General features: G+C 42.8%; 1 protein-coding gene across 1 annotated transcript in view; it reads left to right on the forward strand.

Annotated features, from left to right (window-relative positions):
* Adam19 (ADAM metallopeptidase domain 19) overlaps window positions 1-21051 on the forward strand; it is an 85001-nt gene that overhangs the window by 14773 nt on the left and 49177 nt on the right. The gene's annotated exons all lie outside the window — the stretch shown is intronic.

Here is a 21051-nt window from a genome sequence, read left to right on the forward strand (position 1 = left end):
ATGCATGAGTGAATTTAAATTCTAAGTGCAATGCTAGGTACTTTGCCCTAGAGAGACCTAGTGGTCCTCTTGGAGGTGAAGTTTCCACCTATGGCTTTGGAGTTTGAGATTGGTTTCATTTATAATTCCCATCTTGTATGAAGCCCCTAGAGTTTCAGAACAAATGGATTGTTAGACAGTCTGAGGTGATGTTCATCCAAGCCAAGTTCCTAAGCACATCTCTGCATCCACAGGGTTTCTAGTTGCAATAGACTAAATGATCGCATTGCTTGCAAATCCATCTGTTGAAATCCTAACCCCCAGTGTGATACTATCAGGATGTGGTGCCTTTACAAAGTGAGTAGTTCATGTAGGAGGCCCAAGTGTCCTTATAGGATTTAGAGTCCTTGAAAAAGAGACCCCAGGGAGATGGCTCACCCTTTTACCATAGGAAAAGACAACTAGAAGTACTATGTGTGAAGCAGAAAGTGAGCTCTGATCACACATCAAATCGGCCAAGGCCTTGACCTTGGACTTCTCAGTCCCTGGAACTGTGAGAAAAATAACCATGGCTTATAAGCCACCTGGTTTATAGCACTGTAGTAGCAGCCTGAATGAATTAAGACAGCATTATTTTTAAATCATGGGAAACACAATACACCTTCTTAGTGCCCATTGTTGAAACTCAGTCTCAGTAGGGTAATGGTGATCTGAAGAGGTGCCGCTATACTGTTGCCTAAGCAAGTGTCAGGAAGCATCCCAGATGGAAATAACACAGGTGTGTTGACTCTGAAGGCCATGAGCATATTAGCCCCAAACTAATGTGCATTGAAAACACATACATGGATACTCGTAGACACAGTTGCACAAAAACACAAGGTGGAAGCATACACAGAGACCATTAATATGGTTGGGGCAGGGGAAGCAGAAATGAAATTATGGTGCATATTTAATTCTACTTCTTGTTTTTTAGACCCAGCTGGAGGTTGTAAAGGCAGTACTCTACTCTAATGAATATATATGACATTGTTTGTTACATGAATATTTATACACATGGAAACATGTGCTTTGCAAAGCTTGGTGCCTAGCTGTGTTTAGGGGAACTGACTTGAGATTGGGACATCCTGGTTCAGTGGACACAGCACTGAGCTCAGAGGCAGACAATTTGGAATTGATCCACATGCCAGTCAGGCCCTCCTTAGCCTCACTTTCTGACCTGTCAGATGGGGCTTTTGTCCCAGTTGGGGTTTAAGAGCTCTTTCTACACTACCTATTTAAAGGGCACTGTGGAAGTGGCAAAAGAGAAAAAGTCTCTGCCTCAGGAAGACACTGTCTGTGGAGTGGAATAGGTTCCAAGTTAGGCACGGGAGACCCATATTTGATTTTAGGCTCTGATGCCTTCTGGCTAGGTGGTCTTTAGCAAGTCACTTGCCTTCTATGTTTTTCTTCTTTATCTGATTCATAATAATATACTTGCTCTTTGGTAAGCATTTACTGAGAGCTGGCCCCTGTGCAAAGTCTCTGGACACAATGTCCTATTTAATCCTCATGGCACCCTTTGAAAGAGGAATTATTATTATTATCTACACTTTATAAATAAGGAAACTTAAGCATGAGGAGTTTAATTAAATCAGACAAAGCCAGGAGTCAAACACAGGTCTGCCTGCCCCTTAATACATTCTATCCCTGCATGGAAACTGCCATTAATACCTTCATGACAGGATGTTGTAGGTTAAGAAATGCACTTCCCCCCCCTAAAGTATTCACATTCTAATTCTTGGAACATGTGATGGCATTGCCTTAAAAAAAAAAAAAAAAAAAAAGTTTTTTTTTAAGTGTGATTAGAGTTTTTTTTTTTTTTTTTTTTTTTAACATAGCCTCAAGATTTTATTGTTTTCATAGTAAAACAACTTTATGAGGAGACTTGGAACTGGATCATGTGGCGCTTTCTTATTGTCTCTTGCTGGTTCAAAAGCCTGCATCTCTTGGTAACCAGCATTCTCTTTGAGCTGCAGTTGGGTTGTACACACTCGAGCCCCAACACCGTCTTCTATGGAGTTTCAACATTGTTTGGAGCATCAGCTTAGTTTGCCCCCCATAGCCACTTTGCTTCCTATCAGAATGCCACTTTCCCTGGACATGCAGAGAATCCTTACCCTTCTTGGAGTGCGTCACTTGGTGGGATTGGTGCTAGCCACGCTTCTTACAGAAATTGTGCTGTGTTTTAGGAGCATTCACCATGTTTGCAGGAGTGCTCTTGACAAGGAAAGAAAGGGATGGCATGGAAACGGCTAAGTCAAAGATCTGGACACAGGAAGATTGTCCTAGATATCTGGGTGGGCCCTAAATGCAATCACAAATGTGTTTATGAGGGAAGCAGAGTGAGAGTTGGTCACTGACAGAAGAGATGATGGTGGCAGAGAATGGAGTGGGGCAGCCACAAGCCAAGGAATGCTGGCAGCCACCAGATGCAGGAAGAGGCAGGAACAGATTCTCCCAGAGGGAGCACAGCCCTGCTGACACCTTGATTTTTTGCCCAAGGATACTGATTTTATTCTTCTGCCTCCAAAGCTGTGAAAAAAAACCCCATCTTTCTATTGTTTCAATCCACCAACTTCCTGGTACTTTATTACACAGCAAACCTAGGAAACAAAACACACTAGGAAACAAAACACACAGGGTTTGTGGTTAAGGGATAATACATTATGATGTGCTTAGTCTACTATCCGGCACTAGCACGTAGTATTTTAGGTTATGCCAACTTTTATTAATACTGAGTCAAGGACAAATGTTTTCTGAAGTCTCTTGGTGATGCAAGGAATTACATGTGACCCTTGCTACTTTCTTCAGGCGTGCAAGTAACAAGAGAAAAACACATTGAGAAACAATCTGTGTGGTTATTGCTCATCCACATTTCCTCAGTTCGGGTCATGTTCCTTGATGCCCAGTCCCCACAGGGAACTTCTGGTTGAGAGTAACTAGAATTGATAGTCAGAAACCAGTAATGATGACAATGGTGGCAATAGTCAAGATGTAGCCATGCCTGTGTGACAGGCACTGTCATGCAATCTTTATGCGGTTCCTCTAATCACGACGACCACCCAATGAGGCGTAGGTACCACTATTTGGCAGATGGGCACCCTGAAGTGTAGAACAGTGTGACTTGCTCAAGGTCACCTGGGTATAAAGGGCAGAGCCAGGAGGTGAAGCCAGGTCTGATTGACTCTAAAGTACAAGGGCCTTAACCAGGTAATGATATTATTCTCAGTTGTCCCATCCTGGCTCAGTGTGCTTTGAGCCCTGTCCTGGTTAGAATCAGCATTACTTCTCCTTGTTCAACCATCTCACTTTCCTTTCTTTTCACCTGCCCTGGTTAGAGTTTGAATGTTTGTGTAAAGTAGTGGCATAATCCACGTGTGGATCTGAACCTGGCTCTTTGCAGTCTCTGGAGGTGTGAAAGTTAAGTAACTTTTTGGGAGTCTAGTTTCTTCACCCCCATGCTAGGGATATCAGTGGCCGCCTCACAGGATGTTCTGTGACTTCAAGGATGTAATGCTTTTAAAGGACTTACACTGTGCCTGGTGCACCATGAGAGCACAGTCTGTAGCCACCATTATTTGTATTTTGCAGGGTCTGAAAAACATTTCAGGATGATGTAAGAGGGAATTCCCCTGAGTTGATTTCCAGATGTAATTAAGAAGAGTGACTTTAGAACCCATTGCCCCTGGGAGGAAACTCACTTCTGCTCTCCAGAAAGGCCCAGTTTGACCTACCTGTATCTCAAGAATGCAGCTTAGCAGTGTTCTCCAGTCGGCCAAACTGTACCTCTTTTGAGCGCTTGGCAGAGTCAGCACCTGGCCCCTCCCTGGCAAGGCTCTGAACTGTCTGATAAGGAGGTTGGGATTTGTTCTCCAGTTCCGCCTCTATCTCCTTCCAGGGACCAGCAGCCTGGGCTGCCTGTGCAGCCAGGAAGGATGTGCATGGATTTCTTTTGTCTCTAGCTCATTTCTTTGGCTGCCCTTCAGCGGGAGCCCAGGGTAAAATGAATGGGAGGAAGCTGTCAACTGCCCTGTTGGCCTCAGATGGACCCTGGTCAGAGCGAGGGGAAGCTGGGGAGTTGGAAGAGGCCAGCGGTTCTTGAGTTTGAGAATCCCTTCATCATCAGCTGTTTACCTTAGGATAACAATAGCTAACATCCAGTGACTGGGCATTGGCCTTGAACTTCAGGTTTTACCTAGATTTTTTTTTTTTAACCCTATCTATATTTAACCAAGTGGAGTCATATTCAGTTTTTAAACCAATATTTTTTTGTTCAGTTGGATATATAGCATGGATATTACTAAACCACTTTAAAAGATTGACCTGAGAACTTTTTGGAATTTTTGATATTTTTCAGAATAAAACTCTAGAATTCTAAAGAAAGTTACAGTTTTTGAAATAAACGAGATCATACTTTATATGCTATTTTATACTTTACCTTTTTATTATTTGTCTTCAATGTCTTTGCATGTTGGCATATTGGTAGTCCCATTTCATTCTCTTTAATGGTGACGTAGGTTTGCTGTGAATGGATGGATCAAAATTTATTGATTTTTCTATGGACAGTTAGGTTTCAGGTTTCTAATTATTACAGATAATGCAGCAATAATAGGCTTGTGTAGCGTCTTTCAACATATTTGCAATATTTCTCTAGGATTGGCATTTCAAAGTAGAGTTGCAAGATCATCTGGCACATAGGTTAAAATTGTTTTTAAATTATGAGGAAGGCACCTCTCACTTCACAGGTATCTCCCTAAAGGCTGTAACATTTTACATTTATATGACTGAGTGTGAGAGTATATTATGGATATATTTCCATGTATATTTATCATACTTTTTTTTTCTTTGAGATAGAACCCAAGACCTGCATGCTAGGAAATTGCTCTGCTACTGAGCTACATGCAGGCTCATTTATTTATTTTTTTTAAACACTTTGAAACAAGGTCTCACTAAGTTGTCCAGGCTGGCCTAGATCTTGCAATCCTTCTGCCTCAGCCTTCTGAGTAGCTGAAATTATAGGTGTGTACTACCATGCCCAGTTTATCATATCATTTTAAATGGCTGTATGGTATTACATTGCATGTGTATGCCATGATTAACATTTAAAAATTCTTACAACAAAAAATTATCAAAGTTTTGATAATTATAAAAAATTATCAAATTATTAAACACAGAGTAGAGAGAATAACAGTGAATCCCTGTATATGCATCATCCAGTTTAGCAGTAACCAAGATGCTATGATAAATTTAATCACTCCTTATCAATGGATATTCAGGATTTTCCTTTTTTTTTTATACTTTACAAACAGTGCTGGGCTGAATGCACTTTTACTCTTTGGATGTTACTTTTAGAGGGTTACCTTATAGAATAAATCACTAGGTCAAGGAGGATTTACTAGTGTTTGACTAGATAAAGGCAAATTGTCTTTGGTGTTTCTACATGTTCATATCCCACCATTCTTGTTGAAAGATCATGTTTTCATAAACTCCCACCAATAGTTTAATTGTTGAGCTTGGGCATACTTTTTTTTTTAAATGTTCTTTTTAGTTATTCATGCCAGTAGAATATATTTTAATATATTATGCATACATGAAGTATAACTTCCCATTTTTGTGGTTGTACAGGCTGGCCTAGATGTACATGATGTGGAGTTATACTGATTGTATATTCATATAGGAACATAGGAAAGTTATGTCTGATTCATTCTACTGTCTTTCCCATTCCCATCCCACTCCCTTCCCCTGCTTCCCTCCTGTCCAATCTGGTGAACCTCCTCTCCTCCCTCACCCTGGCTATTGTGAGTCAGCATCTGCATATCAGAGAGAATATTCAACCTTTGGTTTTTGGGGATTGGCTTATTTCATTTAGTATGATAGTCTCCAGTTCCATCCATTTACTGGCAAATTCTATAATTGCATTGTGTATATGTACTAGAGTTTCTTTATCTATTTATCTGTTGAAGGACACCTAGGTTGATTCCATAGCTGAACTATTGTAAACTGCTATAAACATTGATGTGGCTGCATCACTATAGTATGCTGATTTTAAATCCTTTGGCTATATGCCCAGGAGTGGGATAACTAGGTCAAATGGTGGTTCCATTCCAGGGTTTCTAAGGAATCTCCATACTGCTTTCATGAGTGGTTGTATCAATTTGCAGGCCTATCCGCAATGTATGAGTAAACCTTTCTCCCCATATCCTCACTAACATTTACTGTTTACTTGTATTCTTGGTAATTAGCATTCTGACCAAAGTGAGATGAAATCTCAGTGTAGTTTAAATTTGCATTCCTCTAATTGCTAGGATGTTGTACATTTTTTCATATATTTGTTGACCAATTGTATTTCTTCTGTGAAGTGTCTGTTCAGTTCCTTAGCCCATTTATTAATTGGGTTATTTGTTTTTTTGGTGTGTTTTGAGTTCCTTATAGATCCTAGAGATTTATGCTCTATCTGAGGTGCAGGTGGCAAAGATTCTATAGGCTCTCTCCTCACTTTCTGGATTGTTTTTTTTTTTGCTATGAAGAAACTTTTTAGTTGTATATCATCCCATTTACTGATTCTCTTTTTTAAGGAGAAAAGATTTATTTAGGGGCTCATGATTTCAGAAATCTTAGTCCATAGAAGGCAGGCTCCATTCCTCAGGGCTCAAGGTGAGGCAGAACATCATGGCAGAAGAGTGTGGCGGAAGGAAGCAGCTTACATCATCATCTGGAAGCAGATAGAGAGACTCCATTCTCCAGCTACAAATGTATACCACAAAGCCACGCCCCCAATTCCCACCTCCTCCAGCCACACCCTACCACGTCAGTTACCACTCAGTTAATCCCTGTCAGGGGGTTAAATCACTGATGGGGTTAAGACCTCACAACCCAATCCTTTCTCCTTTGAACCTTCCTGCATTGTCTCACATGTGGGCTTTTGGAGGACACCACATCTAAACCATAACATTTCACTATGTATATGTACATCAAAGCATGATTCTTGATTTTATTTCTTGTGCTTTAGGAGTCTTGTTGAGGAATTCAGTTCTCAAGCTGACATGGTGAAGATTTAGGCCTACTTTTTCTTCTAGTAGGTACATGGTCTCTGTTCTAGTGCCTAAGTCCTTGATCCATTTTGAACTGAGTTTGTGCAGGATGAGAGAGAGGGGTTTAATTTCATTGTGTTACATGTGGATTTCCAGTTTTTTTCAGCACCATTTGTTGAAGAGACCATTTTTTCCTCCAATGAATGTTTTTGGAACCTATTTCTAGTATGAGATAACTGTATTTATGTGGATTTGTCTCTGTCTTCTTCTATTCTGTACCATTGTTTGCATGTCTGTTTCGGTTGCCAATACCATGCCATTTTTGTTACTATCGCTCTGTAGTATAATTTAAGGCTTGGTATTGTGATGCCTTCTGCTTCACTTTTCTCACTGAGGATTTTGGGCAGACTCTTTAAATCGAAATCCTCCTACCTTTTTTTCCCAAACAGTTTTAATGAGAAACAACACATCATATACTTCACTTATTTAAAGTATACAATTCAATGTTTTTTAGTATATTTGTAGAGTTGCACAAATGTCACCATGAACTAATTTTAGAATATTTTCTTCACTTCCCAAAGAAACAGCAGTACTGTGGTTAGAATTGTGTCCCCAAAATTCATATGTTGGTGTCTTAACACCCAATACTTCAGAGCAGCCTTATTTGGGGACTAAGTTGTGGATGTATTCAGCTAAGGTGAAGTCATGCTATAGTGTGGTGGAACCCTGATCCAAGATGATCAGAGTCCTTACAGGAAGAGGAAATTCACACTCAATTTGCACCTGGGGAGAATGCCCCATGAAGAATTGAATTTCACTGCCATTAGCCAAGGAACTCAGAATCTAGAAAAGAAGCCTGGAATAGATCCTTCCCTTCCTGCAGAGGGAGCATGGGCTGCTCACACCTTGATGTTGGTCTAAGCCTCCAAAACCATGTGATAATTAACTTCTGTTTTTTAGGCCATATAGTCTGTGGCACTTTGTTAAGGCAGCCCTAGGAAATTAATACAGCCATTCCCCATTCTCCAGCCCCCTCCTCTATACCAGTTCTACTGAGGCACTAATCTGCTATCTCTAAGTCTGCATATTCTGGATATTTCTTATAAATAGGGTTATTCAATATGGATCTTTTACTTAGGGTGATGTTTTTGAGGTTTTTATATATTGCAGGAATTTTTTCTTTTTCTTTTTTGTTATTGGGAATCAAACCCAGGTGTGCCTTACTACTGAGATACATCCCCATTCTCTTTATTTATTTATTTTTTTATTTTGAGATAGTGTCTCCCTATATTGCTGAGGCTGGCCTGGAACTTGGGATCCTCCTGCCTCAACTATCTAGTCACTGAGATTAAGATGTGCATCACTGCTCGGGTCTTCACGTTGTAATATGTTGCAGTCTTCTCTTGTCTTTTCTCTTTTCGGTGCCAGGAATTAAACCCATTGGTGGTTAACCAGTAAGCCACATCCCCAGCCCTTTGTTATATTTTATTTAGATCCTGTCTCAATGAGTTGCTTTAGGATGTCATTATGTTGCTGAGACTGGCTTTGAACTCGAGATCTTTCTGCTTCAGCCTCCTGAGCCACTGGGATTATAGGTGTGCACCACCACACCCAGCTGCAGTATTTATTTTTGTTGCTCTTTAGTATTCCAGAATGTGGATGTACCATGTTTTGTAATTTTAAGCCTGAGCCAACTTTTCTCTATGCTACCAGGTTGATTTCAGGGCTGTCCATTGAGCACCTCTGTATAGAGTCCTGTGCTTGGTGCTGTAGGAGGTAGGGATGAAAACTCAGCCATCTTTGTCCCTGTAGCAGAGGAAACAATGTACAAACAGCATGGTCCAGGCAGATATCAGATTTATACAGTAGAGTTGAAAGTCAAGTGCTGCAGAGGCAACAGGCAAGAGAAAATTTGTGACAAAATTTGAGCAAGCTTCCTCAAAGAGGGTCATTTGGAGCTAGCTCTGTTCTTCAGGGTGGGGGTGGCTTTAAAGAGGGAGAAAGAAGAGATGAGAGGGAGAATGAGAAAGGAATTCAGACTGAGAAAATAATATATAAATATTTGGTGTGGATCAAGAGAAACTCAAAGCTCTAATACTCGTAATGTCTTAGGAATTCAGTATTCCTAACTAGCCAAATCATCTGAACTCAGAAGGTGATATGTCAAGGTGGGGAAGGAGTTGCTTTTCCTTCCACAGCTGGCTACCAGAGGATTTGAGTGGTGGGGAGCTCAATTTTTTTGTTCTTCCATTTTGGACTTTGAGCTGGGTTCTCTCTTGCCTTAGTGAAAACCATGTGGTCCACAAAGTAAGTGGACTACTTCTAGGAAAGATGCTCTAAGACTACTTTAAATCTAGGCTGTATTTTCTTTTCTTTTATAGGCAGTTGCAATATCTTTATTTCATTTTCATGTGGTGCTGAGGATCAAACCCAGTGCCTCGCGCATGCTAGGTGAGCACTCTACCTCTGAGCCACAACCCCGCCCTAGGTTGTCTTTTCTATACTTTGATAGATTTTCTATACTTTTTCTATATTTTGATAGTGGGTATCTTTCTATACCCACTAAAGAGAAATTTGGGCTGAGTCGATGTTGGAGGTGTACCTGGCAGAGGGAGTTCATGACTACAGGGGCCTGAGCACAGAGTGAAGATGGCTTTTTCTTTGGAGTCTGGTGGTACACGCTTATAATCCCAGAGACTTGGGAGGCTGAGACAGCAGGATCAAAAGTTTGAGGCTAGCCTCAGCCACTTAGCAGGGCCTTAGGCAACTTAGTGAGATCCTGTCTCAAAATAAAAATGAAAAAGAACTGGGATGTAGATCAGTGGTAGAGCACCCTGAGTTCAATCCCATTACCTAAAAAATAATAAATAAATAAATAAATAAAAATGGAGGCGTCTTCACAACTTGGCTAGATGGGAAATCTTATGAGAAGCAGGATGGTGGGCAGGATGGAGAGTGATTGCATGGATGGATGGATGGACATTTTGAATTGGAAAATGCACTGGAAGTGACCACCTTCTACCTCCCATTTCTCCAAGCTCCAAGGATGTAACTGAACTCTTTACCTTAACTCCCTGGAAATCAGGATGTTTCCTACACACTAATGTTTCTGCTTGGACAATAGTGCCCGACTCTCCTAGGGAAAAATCTGAGAGGTGAGACCAGTATTGGGTTTTTGGACTGGTTCTGTCGTGAAAATGAAACCACATGTACATCTCATCCGGGAGATACTTTGACTTTTAGAAAGTTAGTTTTATCTCTATTTAGAACTCAGTGACATACACAGACCTTTGGCTGACCCTCAAATGCTCAATGAATAGACTTCTGGGCAAGTTGGGGGCAGGTCTTGCTCCTACTCAGCTGAGGGTGGCTGTGGGTTTTAGAATCTCTGGCGTTTTTGATGAGAATCTCCAGTGTTTGAACTTGAGCTCTGGACTGCTCACTGAGAATGCTTCACTTCTGTTTTTACTTCCTTCATTTGACAGATGTCGTGAGAGCTGACCATGTAGCAGGCACGGGGGTAGCTGTGGGTGTTTCTGAGAGAAGCAAGGAGGGGACATATACAGTCTCTGCCATCATGGGGCTTAGAGATTAGTGGTGGAGATGGTTGCACAATTACCGAACAACGTGGGTAGGATGGAGGAGTATGGGGAAAAGGAACTGGCTCTGGATTGGAGTCAGGGATGGCTTCTAGGAGGAAGGAAGAACTGAAAGCTTGTGGTGGTCATAGAGGGTGTGATGGAGTTGGCTCATTCCATTGGGGGGGGGGGGTGCATGCCAAGCAGCACAAGTAGCTTGAACACAGGCCCTAAGGCCAGAGTGACATGTGAAGGCAAATCGGCTTCTCCAAGGTTAGAACCAAACAAAAGGAAGGAAATGAGAGGTTGCGGAGGTTGCTAGAGTGAGTCCTTGAAGTCCTTTTAGGCTCCTTAAAGAGTTTTCTTGCAGCTGAGTGTGATGGTGCATCCCTGTAATCCCTACAGCTCAGGAGGCTGAGACAGGAAGATTCCAGGTTCGAGGCTGGCCTCAGCAACTTAGCAAGGACTTGTGCAGCTTAGTGAGATCCTGTCTCAAAATAAAAAATAGAAAGAAAGGCTGGAGATGTGGCTCACTGTTTAAGCACCCCTAGCTTTAATCCTCAGTACCCACCCCACCCCCTCTAAAAAGTTTCCTCTCAAGGGCAATGGGAAGTGATGATGGGTGTTTTAAAAGCCAGATAGTTGCCTAGCATGAGTAAAGTCCTGGGTTCCGTCCCCAACACATGGGGAAAACATCGCAGCCAGATAGTGACAGCATCCAAATGCATTTTAAGAGGACTAATTTGGGGATGAGGCAGCTGATATGGGGAGAAGAACATGGATTCCAGAGATATTTATATGATGGACTCACAGATACTGGGAAGTGGGGGCATATGAGCAGAGGGAGAGGGTTATTCTGAGGTCCTCAGCTTGAGCAAGTAGCAGGACAATGGTGCCAGTCTCAAGCCTGTCCTTAGCTTGTGGTTGAGACCTCAGGCCACTTCTTTTGTTGGATCTTTAGTTTTCTCACTAGGTGAAGGTAATAATCCTAGTCATCACCCTTACAGAATCATGGTGAGGATCCCCTGTCCACTGATGAGATCCACAGGAGAAATAGGGTCTTTGACTCTCCATAACACTAAAGGGCCTAGCAAAAGCATAAATCTGTCCTTTCCTTTGTTATCTCTGTCTTTCCTCCTTATCTAAAATTCTAAGTACTTGTTCTCCCAGGAACTCAGCTCTTGGAGCAGCTGGGGCTTCACCGGGGGCCTCTCTGGGGCTCTCAAACCCACTTTTGTTGAAAACAATGATATCATTGAGTGGGTGGAGCTGGGCCAGGCTCTCCTCAGCCATTTGCAAAAGCAGGGTCTTTATGACTTCTGTACTATGGCTCTTTTCCAGTCTCTTCCATGGCTCCCATGTGACCCATGGCTCCCCTTCCTCCTCCTTTTCCTCACTGAGATTGTGGGTTTGGCAGCTCCAGTGTTCTCCTCTTGCATCAGTCTCCCTGGAGAGAGGTCCAGATGGGCCAAGGAGCTATAATGATTGTATTATATCAAGCAGGGTTTCTTTTCCAAGGCCCCACCTCCTGGGGACGGGCAGGGCAAATCATGAAAAAAGATTCCTTCACAGAGAGGCTCAAGCGCTGGAGAAAGGGTGATGTAACTTGGGAGGGATGTCTTTGGGTTCCTTGTATTCCAGAAGCTCTTTATCTCTTGATGTACTCATCCTAGATGTAGGACTTCCAGAAGAAAGCAAAGGTCAGGCTGGCCACTCAAGTATGGGCTGATAGAAATACAGCTGGGGAAAAGGAGATCCCCAATGTGGAGTGAGCATCCTTAGCTCCAGATGCTGAGGCCATCCTTGTTCTCTCCCCTCAATGCACTCTATTGCACACTTGCACGCATGAACTCACTCCTCCATAACCATCCAAGTAGGCAGCTTGTTAGGGGAGACTGGCAGATGGTCACCACACCAGTTTTCAACTATTCTAGGAAGGAAGGAGGAAAGAAGGACTGTGAAACTTGCCTTATGGGGATCAGACATCTGCCCCCTCTGCATGGCCTATGAATGTTTGCAAGTGCTCTCATGAATGACCTCCTCTAATCTTATAGGAGATGCAGGTGCCAGGTGGAGGGCAGGAAAACCAGGCCTGCCTCTTGCCTGTTATCTTCCCATCTGCCACATGATCGGCCTCCATAAATATTTGTGCAGTGAGTGGGCTTGCAGATGTAGGGCTTGTGGTTCAGTCAAGGTACCACAGCTTGGCCAAGCACAAGAGCAAACACATGGTGAAAGCCAGCCGTGGGGAATTGGGGCTTCCCAATGCCACATGCCCTGAAATTTGTACTATTTTACATACACACACACTCCCACCAATAAGCGATTATTGATGAGATTGCATGAACATTCTTCCTCTCTGTCTTCTGGGTCTGTCTGGATGGATGACTTAACTTTTGCATTATCTACTACAAACATTTAGATTATTCTAGTTTTTTGAGACTGATTGGTTTAGAAACAAAATACAGCTGTGTGATGTCGGGCAAGTTGCTTTTATTTTTTCAAATTTTTTATCTGTAAAAGGAAGGGTGGGCAGGGCGGGTAGTATATCAAGATTGTCTTGTTACAGTAAACCCCATAACTTACACACTACTTGGGCCCCTAGGGGGCAAAAAATCTTTTGGGAAGAGACAACGAATGGGCCACACATAGAATGAAGGAAAAGCTGAAGAAGGAGGGTTTGGAAAGGATGAGATAAAGGAATTAACAGTCCCTTCTACCACTGGGGACCATGACTTCCATGCACATGACATTCTTCTTGAAATTCAGAGATGAGATCTGACTGACTGTCCAGGCTTGTTATGTCCCGTGCACATGGCCAGGCCAAGGCAGGAACCTTGGCTAATTTCAGGTGCCTCAGTCAGCAGTGCAATGAGTGGGGAGTGTTTCTCTAACTACAGACCAGGCCACTGGAAGGTGGGATGGATGCTGAGCAGATCAGAACAGTGGATGTCCCCTATGATTTGTGAGGGCCTTTCAAGTCCTGATGTTCTTGTCTTGTGCTGTGGTTGTGGTTTGTGCTTTCAGTTGTATGGAAACATTGGGCACATTTATAGAAATTACTGTGATATATAAGCAGAAGCTAAGAGGGACTAACCACCGACATTAGGGCAGGTTAGTTTGGGGTCTTCAGTTACCTTTTTAATGTTTCCTTGCTCGCTTTTTTTAAGGATGTGGTTTACCTGTTTTCTTCTTAAGTATATTTTCAAAGGTTCAGTGATTGAAGAGGGTCCTTTTGTTCACTTCCCCTTGTGCCTTAACCATGGTTTATCTTTACAAATGGCAGTTTCTCACACCTTGTGCCCTAGCACTTCCCTTCCAGGTTATCAGTGCTATCAGCTAATCTGATGTAGGAACACAGTGGTTATTTGCCAAATGGTTGCTTGAGAAGCTGCTATCAGGCAATACTTCTGCTTTCAATTTTTTGTGTGTGTTTCTGAGGAAATTTGTCATTTCTCCGAACTGGTTTTACCCACTTCCGGTAAGTACCCATAATGGGTCGTTTAGGATACTTTTAAACAAAATTGTAAACCCTTCTTGGTGAGCCATTTTGAGGGCCACTCAGGCCCCTGCCAGTTAAGCAACCGGATGCCAAGAAGTCGACCTATTTGTACAGACAGGTTACTCATCTTCACAGAGGCAGCCAAGAGGGAGAGAAGAAGAGGAGTAAGAGGAGTAAGGCCCAAGGAGTAAGCAGTACTCATCCAAACATCCTTTGGTGTATAATGTAGAAGCAAAACATGGGACCAGGAGCTGGTCGGAAGGGTGCCAGGTTGTGAGGACTGGGAGAAGATATAATTGGAAGCAGTGAAAAAGGAGTGTTGATTTAATGCATTGTTTGGAAACTTCCTTAATAGGAGGCTAAAGACAACATACAGAATAGCTCTGGCTTTTTGCCGGATTTGCGGGTAGCGCCATCTTGCCTCTGTAGTGTTGCTTACAAAACTGATCCTTTGGCAGTGAGGCTCCTTGTGCATGTAAGTCCTTGGACTAGGAGGAGGTCCCGGCTCTTTACTATAGGAACAACTTTTAAGGTTGCACCTTCCGTGGCCTTTCTGCTCCCTCAAAAAAGAATATCTCTGCAACTAGGCCCCTGGACTTATCCATGCCTTATTTGGATTTGGGGCCATGCCTTTGGCATCTCTGTTTCCATTCCTTTGGAGTCAGAGGTGGAATGAGTGCTGGCCTGTAAGTCTTGGTTCTGAAATAACTCCAGTTCACGTCTCCTTCTTTCTTTCACTTTCCAAAACCCAAAATAAGGCTAGGTACAGTCATGCCCACCTGTAGTCCCAGTTACTTGGGATACAGAGGCAGGAGAATCACAAGTTTGAGATCAGCCTGGGCAACTTAATGAGACTCTGTCTCAAAATAAAAAAAAAAATGAAAATTAGAAAAGCTAGGGATGTAGCACGGATGTTTCTCCTAGTACCACAAGATAAATAAACATAAAAATAGAATAATACCGAATTTGTTATCTTTGTCTCAAATATGGACCAGCATAGACCATCACATTAAAATAATACTCTCTGCTTTTCAGAAAGGATTCCCAGTGCCTGTCTGTCCTGAACCTTTGCCTTTTGATAGAAAGGGACAGGGAAGCTGAGTAGCCTATGACTTGCCCAGTATCTCCTAGCTAATTTGAAACATTAGTATCAGAATTTACAATCAAACATACCCAAAAAAGAGAGAGACTTAGGAATAGACAAATGCCTGTTGTCTGGAGTCAACAATTATCTAGATTTTGCCACATCTGTTCATAGCTAGTCTTGGAGAAAATAGTAACAGTTGATTTTTGCAGATTGCAAATACTTTATACTGAATAAAGAATTTTTTCACATTTAAAAAACTTTATTTAACAAGTAGTTATATAGCCTCTCTATATGCCAGGCACAGACTTTACAGCAGCCCTATTGAAGGAGATGCTATCATTCTCCCCATTGTATAGATGAGAAAACCGAGATACAGACAGGATACTGTCTTGCTCAAAGTCACACAACCTTTAAGTGTCAGAACTAGGATTTGAATGCTTCCTTCATTGCTATGAGATAGTAATTATTACCCAGTTTATTGTTGCAGTCTAGGAAATGGAAGGTGTTTAGGTAGCCCAAGTGAAAATAATTCTTGTACAAATACACAGTCAGCACTTATCAAAATTTTATTTATTGAATTAATGGAGTAATCAGCAAGATGCTAAAACTGGTATAAAGCTAGGCATGGTAGCACATATCACAATCCCAGGAAGTTGGATGAGGCAGGAGGATAGCAAGATTGAGGACAGCCTGAGTAACTCAGCAAGACCCTGCCTGCCCTGCCAATTAATAAATAAAAAGGGCTGGATACAGCTTAGTAGTAGAGTGCTCCTCAGTTCAGTCTCTAGTACTGCAAAAAAAAAAAAAAAAAAATAATAATAATAATAATAAAAATAAAATAAAATAAAATAAAAAATTTAAAAAAAATAAGGAAAGCTCTGATTTCCCACTGGAGCCCCCAAGAACCTTAGCCAGGCCCTGATTCTTTGAGAATTAAGACATGACAATGTTTTGGTGTGGCCCTAAGAGGAAGCATCATCTTTTGCCTCATTTCAGAACTTAGAAGGACAGTCAGAAAGTGACACTGAAAGCAAAGCAGTCTTAGCCTACATTTTCCCTCAATGCTGTGCCTATATCCTCCTTAGATTTTTAAAAATAAATTGACACATAACAATGGTATGTATGTATAAATCAGTTTTAGGTTTTTAGAAGGTGACTAGGAGTCTGGGAATGGGAAAGAGAACTTGGAGTTGATAAAAAAAAAAAAAATCACCTGGAAAAACGAAGCATGCATATTTCTTGGTCCTTAATTAGAGAAAGTCATTCTCAGTAGGGCTGGGAGAGAGCCTTTCTGGATGGTTATTAGGCTGAGTGTCACCATAATGGCATTTAGAATGTGTGCCTAGGCTGTCACTAACCCTGATTGGCTGAGGCCCTTCCAGCCCAAATGAGAGGGAGCAGCAAGGCTGTACCTCCCCAGGCATTACCAGGGTACAAGACTTGGAACTCCACAGAGCCAAGATCCAGGTGGAGGAGGCAGAGGGTCAGGGTCAACCCTGGAATGATCAGAGCAACGCGTGCTGACGCTGAGCATGTGCATTCGAGAGAGCTCTTTCTCAAGGTGGTTTGGATATTGTTATCATTTTATCTCCCCCAGTTTGCTTATTTGATGAGGGAAGAAGGCGGGTTGAGCTCCCAGAAGATGTTTTGCTGATTTATTTTAGTCTCTCTGCTCCTCCCTCCCAAGAGGGAGTTTTAGCTTAGAGAGGCTTTTGAAATTTGTCTGACAGTAAATCCTACTTAAAGAAATAGTCCTGGGTTTGAAGACTCCAAGCCTTAGGTTCCTGGCTGCTGAAACAGGAAGGTGTCAGATTCCCAGGGACAATTCTGTCCTTCCCTGGAGCGTGATCTTAACGTTTTATTTGGTATTTGGGGGGACAGCTTCTTTTCTTAGGTGGGATTCCGAGGTGGTAGCTTTGCCCCAGGACTCTGGTATCTAGCAATCTTGGTTTTACCCAAAGTCCAGTGCCACCTGTGGTTATTGAGAGGATGCTGTGACAGGATGGAGAATCTTCTGCTGATCTCTGCCTGCCCCTGAGCTTCTGAGCCCAGAACAGCTATATAGGGCTGGAGGTAATAGGATACAACAGAATGGCTTTTCTATCAAAGCCAGCAGCCAAAGGAGGGGGTGGGGTGGGAAATCTTGGACAGTCTTCCCCTCTTCCTGGAGACACATCACTGAGACTCGTTTCCTGAAAATCCTAATGTAATCCAGCGGTGAAAGACAGCTTCCTGCCGATGTGCTGAGCCAGCCCCTTGTCAGGGAGGAGATGAGAACAAGATGTAGTCAGAGAAAGGACAGCTGGGCCAGGCTGGGCCACTCAGTGTCCATGCTGTCTCCTCTCTGTGTGGGTACAGTATCCTTTGTCTTAAAAGCACCAGGGACCCACCTGGGTACATGGGCATGGAGACATGGACAGCTCTACCTAGGGCAGTGGGGAGCATTTGAAAGCAATATTCTATCCCCTCTTGGTAAAATCATGCAGAGGGGGATAAACCTTGACCTTTCCTTTTGCTTCTAGAAGGAAGGACCTGGCTGAGTCTGCAGACCCATTTGGGGAAAGGGTTATTTCAATATAATTAGCCCTGAAGTTCTTGTTTATCCACTTTTTCTTCTCAGCAGACTTTCACATCCAAGAGTTAATGGTCTCCTTTTTTTTTTTTTGTGATCTCATATATGACCTCAAGGTCACTTGTCGTCATCATCAAATTACAGTTTGGTCTACAGGTTCTGGGCAGTGTTTGAGTTTTATGCTTCCACCTACAAGAGTCGGAAAGTATTTAAAGACTGGGGCCCACAGACACGAGCTGGAATCTGGCTCTGGCACCATGTTGTGGGCAAGGGGAGCTTCCATGTCCTCAAGGACAAAACAGGGAAGGTATGAGGACCTACCTGGCGGGTGTGCCATGATGGAAAAATGAAACAAGCCAGGACCTAGGACTTGGGACACATGCAGACGGTTCCAATTGCGAACTCTCTGGGTTTCCCAAACTCAGAACAATCCAGGATGTGGCGGAGGCAGGAAGGTAAGGGGGATCTTGGACAGTGAGACATGTTTAGGCATTTCTGAAGTTTTGGTTTGAGAACTTATGGTCTGGGGTGGTGATTCTAAACTTGAGCCTGCATCAGAATCATCTGGAAAGTTGTTAGAACAGAAGGCGTGGCCCCAGCCAGAGTTTCTGTCTGATTCTCTAAGTCTGGGGTGGGACTGGACAATTTGCACTTTCAAATAAATGTTGATTTGAAAGGTGGTTAGGTGGAAGAGAAAGCAGATTGTTCTCTGTAGGTTCAAAAGGCAGGGTAAAAGCTGGAGGGTGCCTAAAGAGAGGAGGTTTTCAATTTGGTACTTAACTAGCTGGGCGAGGTGGCACACAGCTGTAATCCCAGCAGCTCAGGAAGCTGAGACAGGAAGATCGCAAGTTCAAAGACAGCCTCACCAATTTAGTGAGGCCCCATGCAACTCAGTGAGACCCTGTCTTTAAATAAAAATACAAAAAAGGGCTGGGGATGTGGCTCAGTGGTTGAGTGCCCCTGAGTTCAATCCCTAGTACCAAAACAAGCAAACAAACAACAACAACAACAAAACAAACACGCATAACTACTACATGTGGACAGAACTGGAGAAGGTAGTCTAATGAGCTCCTGCCCCTGGAAGTTCCAATGCTGAATGGATACCTTGCAGATTCCTATCCTAGCTGGAAGCTTCCTTCATTCATTTATTCATTTTTCCACTTATGAAATTCATAATAAACTTGGGACTGCCTGGTCAGAGCTGGGACTTGGGGGAGGGACCTTAAAAGAGCAGAGGTGCATGCCTTCAGGGAGCCACGGTGGAATGGATTTCACCATAGAATATCTAAGGTCCCTTTCAATGCTGTGGCTCCAAGAGTCCTATGAGGATGGGAACAGATCCTCAGAATAAGAAGCTGCAGAAAGAGTCATATCTTCTGAGGACGTGTGTCTGACAGCAGACAAGAATGCGGACATTGCCAAGACTCACTTTGGATCACATCTAAATGTCACTGGATCCATGATTTCTCTCTCTGCTGATACTCAAAAGAGGCTGAGAATGTATGTACTATGAGTGCTTTTCCTGTGGGAAAATTGACATCTCCCCACTGGCACCCAGGATGGGCCATTAAACCCTGAACCCCTTACCAGCCATCCATCATGCAGCCTGTGAGGGAAGCCCAGGAAATGGGGCTGCACTGTGAACTCACTACTTTTTATCACCTCCTCAAGCGGGGAGTGAAGGGCTGAGGAGAGTAAGAGAAACAGATAAATTTCATCAGCTTTTCTGGCTTGTTCCATCCTAATCCCTGTTGAAAGCAATAATGATAATCATTAAATTTTACCACACTTGGCTCTGTGCCAGGCATTGGGTCAGCCTGCTTCATGGATTATTGGGTTGTTTGATTCTTAAGACACCCTTATCAACTAGTGTATTATCCTCTTTGTGTGTGTGTGTGTGTGTGTGTGTGTGTGTGTGTAAGAAGAAACAAAAGTCTGGAGAGGTCAAGTAGCCAGCTTATGGCCCGAGAGAGAGTAGAAGTCAGAGCTAGAATCAGAACATCAGACTTCTAGAATCCAGACCGTGCTCCAGGCTCTGGGTCTACTGAACCTGTCACTCATTCCTTCAGTCACTAGATACTAGTTCTTTCCTTACACAAAATTATGTGAAGCACTGATTCGTACCAGTGAGCAAAACTAGTTGGCCTCTGCCCTCATGGAGTTTGGTTCCTGTAGACCAAGGAGTGAGTCTTCCCCTAGCTCCTGGGCTGCTTAGAAGCCAAGGAGGAAGAGGGAAGGGCTGGGAGACCGATTTTGGCATGTTCTTTGCTGACCCTGTATTTCCATGTGAATGAGTTTCTCTGCACCAGCTGGGTTTTGTGTTTTGCTCCTTTTACATATCCCTGTTGGGTTTCTTTTCTTCTTGTGGAGTTTGGATGTTAGTATTTGCCTTCCAATTGCACCCTGGGCGGGTGAGGGAACCTGAGTCAGGAGTCAGAGAACTTGGAGCTGGAAGCAGCACTAGTGACTCTACTGATGACCTTCTCTCACTAGGGAATGTCACCTCTTCCCCCACCCAGGTTAGCCCTTCAGATTCTTTTGGGTGTCTGGGTTGGCCTCAGCCTACATTTTCTTCTTTTCAAAAGCAGTTTTGAATTATGTTTTCAGTTCAGATGATTTTAAAAATAGATTTCAGAAGCTTGTAACTTACACTGTGAACATCTTCTGCAGTCCTGAGATAATCACCATTAAACGAGAGGCATTTGTTTTTCCAGTTGTTTTCAATGCATGCACAAGTGTGTATGATTGTTAGTTTTTCAATAAAATGACTTCTAAAATTCAAACTTTTCTGGCTGGGAGCGGTGGCGCACGCCTGTAATCCCAGTGGTTTGGGAGGCTGAGACAAGAGGATCAAGAGTTCAAAGCCAGCCTCAGCAATGGTGAGGTGCTAAGCAACTCAGTGGGACTCTGTCTCTAAGTAAAATACAAAATAGGGCTGTAGATGTGGCTCAGTGGTTGAGTACCCCTGAGTTCGATCCTTGGTACCCAAAAAAATGAAAATTCAAACTTTTTTGAAATTCACTGTTTCTATCTAACTTCGTTTTGGACATCTTTCCATTATCTGTGGATAGAGATCTGAATTACTTTTTTGTTGTTTGGGGGTCAGACTCCAATTCTAGTAGTGTCTTTCATGAGAATCCTTTTTTTTATGCCTAACCTTGACTTTCTATAGAATAATTCTGCCTTTAATGTTGCTGGGCTAATTGAAACATCCGCTTGATTTTTACTTTTCTTTTGACTTCTGGAGAAATTCTAGGAACCTT

This window comes from Callospermophilus lateralis, chromosome 5 (genome assembly GCF_048772815.1).
Source record: "Callospermophilus lateralis isolate mCalLat2 chromosome 5, mCalLat2.hap1, whole genome shotgun sequence".
NCBI lineage: Eukaryota > Metazoa > Chordata > Mammalia > Rodentia > Sciuridae > Callospermophilus > Callospermophilus lateralis.